This window comes from Anser brachyrhynchus (assembly GCF_964034855.1).
Source record: "Anser brachyrhynchus genome assembly, contig: SCAFFOLD_329, whole genome shotgun sequence".
NCBI classification, from domain to species: domain Eukaryota; kingdom Metazoa; phylum Chordata; class Aves; order Anseriformes; family Anatidae; genus Anser; species Anser brachyrhynchus.
Window position 1 is genome coordinate 68,272 of NW_027663974.1, and position 6,729 is coordinate 75,000.

Sequence of the window (6,729 nt, forward strand, 5' to 3'; positions counted from 1 at the left end):
TTTAGGGTTGTTAGGAAAGAGTGAAGACGCAGAGTCCTGTTGAGTGTGGGGTTGCGTAAAGGCTCCCCCAGGGAGTTCAGGTGTACCCAAAGGCTTCCGCTGAGAGCACTTTTTGATGGCAGAAAGTGGCACCGTACGTGTTTTTTCGGGTCTAACTCGGGTTCAGCTTCTTGTTGCGGTTAGGGTTATGTTTAGGGTTGTTAGGAAAGAGTGAAGACGCAGAGTCCTGTTGAGTGTGGGGTTGCGTAAAGGCTCCCCCAGGGAGTTCAGGTGTACCCAAAGGCTTCCGCTGAGAGCACTTTTTGATGGCAGAAAGTGGCACCGTACGTGTTTTTTCGGGTCTAACTCGGGTTCAGCTTCTTGTTGCGGTTAGGCTTATGTTTAGGGTTGTTAGGAAAGAGTGAAGACGCAGAGTCCTGTTGAGTGTGGGGTTGCGTAAAGGCTCCCCCAGGGAGTTCAAGTGTACCCAAAGGCTTCCGCTGAGAGCACTTTTTGATGGCAGAAAGTGGCACCGTACGTGTTTTTTCGGGTCTAACTCGGGTTGAGCTTCTTGTTGCGGTTAGGGTTATGTTTAGGGTTGTTAGGAAAGAGTGAAGACGCAGAGTCCTGTTGAGTGTGGGGTTGCGTAAAGGCTCCCCCAGGGAGTTCAGGTGTACCCAAAGGCTTCCGCTGAGAGCACTTTTTGATGGCAGAAAGTGGCACCGTACATGTTTTTTCGGGTCTAACTCGGGTTGAGCTTCTTGTTGCGGTTAGGGTTATGTTTAGGGTTGTTAGGAAAGAGTGAAGACGCAGAGTCCTGTTGAGTGTGGGGTTGCGTAAAGGCTCCCCCAGGGAGTTCAGGTGTACCCAAAGGCTTCCGCTGAGAGCACTTTTTGATGGCAGAAAGTGGCACCGTACGTGTTTTTTCGGGTCTAACTCGGGTTGAGCTTCTTGTTGCGGTTAGGGTTATGTTTAGGGTTGTTAGGAAAGAGTGAAGACGCAGAGTCCTGTTGAGTGTGGGGTTGCGTAAAGGCTCCCCCAGGGAGTTCAGGTGTACCCAAAGGCTTCCGCTGAGAGCACTTTTGATGGCAGAAAGTGGCACCGTACGTGTTTTTTCGGGTCTAACTCGGGTTCAGCTTCTTGTTGCGGTTAGGGTTATGTTTAGGGTTGTTAGGAAAGAGTGAAGACGCAGAGTCCTGTTGAGTGCGGGGTTGCGTAAAGGCTCCCCCAGGGAGTTCAGGTGTACCCAAAGGCTTCCGCTGAGAGCACTTTTTGATGGCAGAAAGTGGCACCGTACGTGTTTTTTTCGGGTCTAACTCGGGTTGAGCTTCTTGTTGCGGTTAGGGTTATGTTTAGGGTTGTTAGGAAAGAGTGAAGACGCAGAGTCCTGTTGAGTGTGGGGTTGCGTAAAGGCTCCCCCAGGGAGTTCAGGTGTACCCAAAGGCTTCCGCTGAGAGCACTTTTTGATGGCAGAAAGTGGCACCGTACGTGTTTTTTCGGGTCTAACTCGGGTTCAGCTTCTTGTTGCGGTTAGGGTTATGTTTAGGGTTGTTAGGAAAGAGTGAAGACGCAGAGTCCTGTTGAGTGTGGGGTTGCGTAAAGGCTCCCCCAGGGAGTTCAGGTGTACCCAAAGGCTTCCGCTGAGAGCACTTTTTGATGGCAGAAAGTGGCACCGTACGTGTTTTTTCGGGTCTAACTCGGGTTCAGCTTCTTGTTGCGGTTAGGGTTATGTTTAGGGTTGTTAGGAAAGAGTGAAGACGCAGAGTCCTGTTGAGTGTGGGGTTGCGTAAAGGCTCCCCCAGGGAGTTCAGGTGTACCCAAAGGCTTCCGCTGAGAGCACTTTTTGATGGCAGAAAGTGGCACCGTACGTGTTTTTTCGGGTCTAACTCGGGTTCAGCTTCTTGTTGCGGTTAGGGTTATGTTTAGGGTTGTTAGGAAAGAGTGAAGACGCAGAGTCCTGTTGAGTGTGGGGTTGCGTAAAGGCTCCCCCAGGGAGTTCAGGTGTACCCAAAGGCTTCCGCTGAGAGCACTTTTTGATGGCAGAAAGTGGCACCGTACGTGTTTTTTCGGGTCTAACTCGGGTTGAGCTTCTTGTTGCGGTTAGGGTTATGTTTAGGGTTGTTAGGAAAGAGTGAAGACGCAGAGTCCTGTTGAGTGTGGGGTTGCGTAAAGGCTCCCCCAGGGAGTTCAGGTGTACCCAAAGGCTTCCGCTGAGAGCACTTTTTGATGGCAGAAAGTGGCACCGTACGTGTTTTTTCGGGTGTAACTCGGGTTCAGCTTCTTGTTGCGGTTAGGGTTATGTTTAGGGTTGTTAGGAAAGAGTGAAGACGCAGAGTCCTGTTGAGTGTGGGGTTGCGTAAAGGCTCCCCCAGGGAGTTCAGGTGTACCCAAAGGATTCCTCTGAGAGCACTTTTTGATGGCAGAAAGATGCACCGTACGTGTTTTTTCGGGTCTAACTCGGGTTGAGCTTTTTGTTCCTGTTAGGGTTATGTTTAGGGTTGTTAGGAAAGAGTGAAGACGCAGAGTCCTGTTGAGTGTGGGGTTGCGTAAAGGCTCCCCCAGGGAGTTCAGGTGTACCCAAAGGCTTCCGCTGAGAGCACTTTTGGATGGCAGAAAGTGGCACCGTACGTGTTTTTTCGGGTCTAACTCGGGTTCAGCTTCTTGTTGCGGTTAGGGTTATGTTTAGGGTTGTTAGGAAAGAGTGAAGACGCAGAGTCCTGTTGAGTGCGGGGTTGCGTAAAGGCTCCCCCAGGGAGTTCAGGTGTACCCAAAGGCTTCCGCTGAGAGCACTTTTTGATGGCAGAAAGTGGCACCGTACGTGTTTTTTCGGGTCTAACTCGGGTTCAGCTTCTTGTTGCGGTTAGGGTTATGTTTAGGGTTGTTAGGAAAGAGTGAAGACGCAGAGTCCTGTTGAGTGTGAGGTTGCGTAAAGGCTCCCCCAGGGAGTTCAGGTGTACCCAAAGGCTTCCGCTGAGAGCACTTTTTGATGGCAGAAAGTGGCACCGTACGTGTTTTTTCGGGTCTAACTCGGGTTCAGCTTCTTGTTGCGGTTAGGGTTATGTTTAGGGTTGTTAGGAAAGAGTGAAGACGCAGAGTCCTGTTGAGTGTGGGGTTGCGTAAAGGCTCCCCCAGGGAGTTCAGGTGTACCCAAAGGCTTCCGCTGAGAGCACTTTTTGATGGCAGAAAGTGGCACCGTACGTGTTTTTTCGGGTCTAACTCGGGTTCAGCTTCTTGTTGCGGTTAGGGTTATGTTTAGGGTTGTTAGGAAAGAGCGAAGACGCAGAGTCCTGTTTAGTGTGGGGTTGCGTAAAGGCTCCCCCAGGGAGTTCAGGTGTACCAAAAGGCTTCCGCTGAGAGCACTTTTTGATGGCAGAAAGTGGCACCGTACGTGTTTTTTCGGGTCTAACTCGGGTTCAGCTTCTTGTTGCGGTTAGGGTTATGTTTAGGGTTGTTAGGAAAGAGTGAAGACTCAGAGTCCTGTTGAGTGTGGGGTTGCGTAAAGGCTCCCCCAGGGAGTTCAGGTGTACCCAAAGGCTTCCGCTGAGAGCACTTTTTGATGGCAGAAAGTGGCACCGTACGTGTTTTTTCGGGTCTAACTCGGGTTCAGCTTCTTGTTGCGGTTAGGGTTATGTTTAGGGTTGTTAGGAAAGAGTGAAGACGCAGAGTCCTGTTGAGTGTGGGGTTGCGTAAAGGCTCCCCCAGGGAGTTCAGGTGTACCCAAAGGCTTCCGCTGAGAGCACTTTTGGATGGCAGAAAGTGGCACCGTACGTGTTTTTTCGGGTCTAACTCGGGTTGAGCTTCTTGTTGCGGTTAGGGTTATGTTTAGGGTTGTTAGGAAAGAGTGAAGACGCAGAGTCCTGTTGAGTGTGGGGTTGCGTAAAGGCTCCGCCAGGGAGTTCAGGTGTACCCAAAGGCTTCCGCTGAGAGCACTTTTTGATGGCAGAAAGTGGCACCGTACGTGTTTTTTCGGGTCTAACTCGGGTTCAGCTTCTTGTTGCGGTTAGGGTTATGTTTAGGGTTGTTAGGAAAGAGTGAAGGCGCAGAGTCCTGTTGAGTGTGGGGTTGCGTAAAGGCTCCCCCAGGGAGTTCAGGTGTACCCAAAGGCTTCCGCTGAGAGCACTTTTTGATGGCAGAAAGTGGCACCGTACGTGTTTTTTCGGGTCTAACTCGGGTTCAGCTTCTTGTTGCGGTTAGGGTTATGTTTAGGGTTATTAGGAAAGAGTGAAGACGCAGAGTCCTGTTGAGTGTGGGGTTGCGTAAAGACTCCCCCAGGGAGTTCAGGTGTACCCAAAGGCTTCCGCTGAGAGCACTTTTTGATGGCAGAAAGTGGCACCGTACGTGTTTTTTCGGGTCTAACTCGGGTTCAGCTTCTTGTTGCGGTTAGGGTTATGTTTAGGGTTGTTAGGAAAGAGTGAAGACGCAGAGTCCTGTTGAGTGTGGGGTTGCGTAAAGGCTCCCCCAGGGAGTTCAGGTGTACCCAAAGGCTTCCGCTGAGAGCACTTTTTGATGGCAGAAAGTGGCACCGTACGTGTTTTTTCGGGTCTAACTCGGGTTCAGCTTCTTGTTGCGGTTAGGGTTATGTTCAGGGTTGTTAGGAAAGAGTGAAGACGCAGAGTCCTGTTGAGTGTGGGGTTGCGTAAAGGCTCCCCCAGGGAGTTCAGGTGTACCCAAAGGCTTCCGCTGAGAGCACTTTTTGATGGCAGAAAGTGGCACCGTACGTGTTTTTTCGGGTCTAACTCGGGTTCAGCTTCTTGTTGCGGTTAGGGTTATGTTTAGGGTTGTTAGGAAAGAGTGAAGACGCAGAGTCCTGTTGAGTGTGGGGTTGCGTAAAGGCTCCCCCAGGGAGTTCAGGTGTACCCAAAGGCTTCCGCTCAGAGCACTTTTTGATGGCAGAAAGTGGCACCGTACGTGTTTTTTCGGGTCTAACTCGGGTTGAGCTTCTTGTTGCGGTTAGGGTTATGTTTAGGGTTGTTAGGAAAGAGTGAAGACGCAGAGTCCTGTTGAGTGTGGGGTTGCGTAAAGGCTCCCCCAGGGAGTTCAGGTGTACCCAAAGGCTTCCGCTGAGAGCACTTTTTGATGGCAGAAAGTGGCACCGTACGTGTTTTTTCGGGTCTAACTCGGGTTCAGCTTCTTGTTGCGGTTAGGGTTATGTTTAGGGTTGTTAGGAAAGAGTGAAGACGCAGAGTCCTGTTGAGTGTGGGGTTGCGTAAAGGCTCCCCCAGGGAGTTCAGGTGTACCCAAAGGCTTCCGCTGAGAGCACTTTTGGATGGCAGAAAGTGGCACCGTACGTGTTTTTTCGGGTCTAACTCGGGTTCAGCTTCTTGTTGCGGTTAGGGTTATGTTTAGGTTGTTAGGAAAGAGTGAAGACGCAGAGTCCTGTTGAGTGCGGGGTTGTGTAAAGGCTCCCCCAGGGAGTTCAGGTGTACCCAAAGGCTTCCGCTGAGAGCACTTTTTGATGGCAGAAAGATGCACCGTACGTGTTTTTTCGGGTCTAACTCGGGTTGAGCTTCTTGTTCCTGTTAGGGTTATGTTTAGGGTTGTTAGGAAAGAGTGAAGACGCAGAGTCCTGTTGAGTGTGGGGTTGCGTAAAGGCTCCCCCAGGGAGTTCAGGTGTACCCAAAGGCTTCCGCTGAGAGCACTTTTTGATGGCAGAAAGTGGCACCGTACGTGTTTTTTCGGGTCTAACTCGGGTTCAGCTTCTTGTTGCGGTTAGGGTTATGTTTAGGGTTGTTAGGAAAGAGTGAAGACGCAGAGTCCTGTTGAGTGCGGGGTTGCGTAAAGGCTCCCCCAGGGAGTTCAGGTGTACCCAAAGGCTTCCGCTGAGAGCACTTTTTGATGGCAGAAAGTGGCACCGTACGTGTTTTTTCGGGTCTAACTCGGGTTCAGCTTCTTGTTGCGGTTAGGGTTATGTTTAGGGTTGTTAGGAAAGAGTGAAGACGCAGAGTCCTGTTGAGTGTGCGGTTGCGTAAAGGCTCCCCCAGGGAGTTCAGGTGTTCCCAAAGGCTTCCGCTGAGAGCACTTTTTGATGGCAGAAAGTGGCACCGTACGTGTTTTTTCGGGTCTAACTCGGGTTCAGCTTCTTGTTGCGGTTCGGGTTATGTTTAGGGTTGTTAGGAAAGAGTGAAGACGCAGAGTCCTGTTGAGTGTGGGGTTGCGTAAAGGCTCCCCCAGGGAGTTCAGGTGTACCCAAAGGCTTCCGCTGAGAGCACTTTTTGATGGCAGAAAGTGGCACCGTACGTGTTTTTTCGGGTCTAACTCGGGTTCAGCTTCTTGTTGCGGTTAGGGTTATGTTTAGGGTTGTTAGGAAAGAGTGAAGACGCAGAGTCCTGTTGAGTGTGGGGTTGCGTAAAGGCTCCCCCAGGGAGTTCAGGTGTACCCAAAGGCTTCCGCTGAGAGCACTTTTTGATGGCAGAAAGTGGCACCGTACGTGTTTTTTCGGGTCTAACTCGGGTTGAGCTTCTTGTTGCGGTTAGGGTTATGTTTAGGGTTGTTAGGAAAGAGTGAAGACGCAGAGTCCTGTTGAGTGTGGGGTTGCGTAAAGGCTCCCCCAGGGAGTTCAGGTGTACCCAAAGGCTTCCGCTGAGAGCACTTTTTGATGGCAGAAAGTGGCACCGTACGTGTTTTTTCGGGTCTAACTCGGGTTGAGCTTCTTGTTGCGGTTAGGGTTATGTTTAGGGTTGTTAGGAAAGAGTGAAGACGCAGAGTCCTGTTGAGTGTGGGGTTGCGTAAAGGCTCCCCCAGGGAGTTCAG